Here is a 1,018-nt window from a genome sequence, read left to right as displayed (position 1 = left end):
CATAGTGTAAACTCTGTTATATACTACTGGTGATGAGAAAAGGATCGTGTAAATCCCCTTAATGGCCACCATACTGTTGTCAAGCCATCGTAGAATCTTAACAACTCCTTTCCGTCTTATGCTTTCAGGTCGGGTCCAACCCATAGCGATGCCATGGACTCATCTCTCCCAGAACGCCCCACTTCCATCTGCAATCATTCTGGTGGCATAGCCATAGAGCTTGCTTGGTAAAAATACAAAGTGGTTTACCACTGTCTCCTTCCACACAGTAAACTTGAGTTTAAGCCCTTGGCGCTCTCCCATGCCACTGCTGCCTAGCACACGTGAGTTTTGACTTGTAGCGGATCGCCTTCCACTCGCTAGCCGCTGCCTAAGCTAGGAATGGAATGGGTAGGCCTCTGCTTGACTCTCCCTCCTGTAGTTGAGACTGGTAGAGTACTGGAAACTCTCCAGGTGTGACCTTGAGAGGGGTAACAACTCCCACATGCCAAGTATTCTACCCCAGAGATTAGTACCGTGCCTAGAACATAGTAAGTGCTTAAAAAAATAGCATATAAAAATAGTATTGGGGAGAAACAAAATAATCAGATTAAGACACACTGGCTTTTAGCCCACACAGGACTCACAAGCTAATAGATCTGGAAAAGCCAGGCCCTCTATCAGGCTTTTGCATGTAGCAGAGCACTGATGTCTTCTCCTGTGGATTCCCAGGGGCATGGAGGAAGCAGGCAGAAGCAACTCCCAGTGGTGGATGGATCAGCAAGGTAGAGTCAGGTGAAGGGAAACAGAAGTGAAGTGGCACCATAAAATGAGGGAGAGAGAGTGGAGTTCATGGTGCAATACTGAAATATGATGTCAGAAAGGTAAATAATCTAGTAAATGCAAATGTTTTCCTAGCCAGGGACAAGTGTTCAGCAATAAACCTGTGCAAGCTCCAAATTACCAGTCTTAGCTCTTTGTGACAACCATACTGCTTTTCGGGAGAGGGGAATTTCTTCAGGAAAGCGAAACTTGCAGC

General features: G+C 46.2%; 1 non-coding gene across 1 annotated transcript; it reads right to left on the bottom strand.

Moving 5' to 3' along the window:
- Positions 1-333: 333 nt before the first annotated feature.
- LOC114814826 lies at positions 334-471 on the bottom strand. Its single transcript, XR_003762623.1, has one exon. It is a non-coding gene; the product is annotated as a small nucleolar RNA SNORA7 (small nucleolar RNA).
- Positions 472-1,018: the final 547 nt, after the last annotated feature.

The sequence above is a fragment of the Ornithorhynchus anatinus genome, chromosome 10 (genome assembly GCF_004115215.2).
Source record: "Ornithorhynchus anatinus isolate Pmale09 chromosome 10, mOrnAna1.pri.v4, whole genome shotgun sequence".
Classification (NCBI taxonomy): domain Eukaryota; kingdom Metazoa; phylum Chordata; class Mammalia; order Monotremata; family Ornithorhynchidae; genus Ornithorhynchus; species Ornithorhynchus anatinus.
Note: the sequence above shows the minus strand (reverse complement) of the source record. Positions and strands in the feature narration are given on the sequence as shown.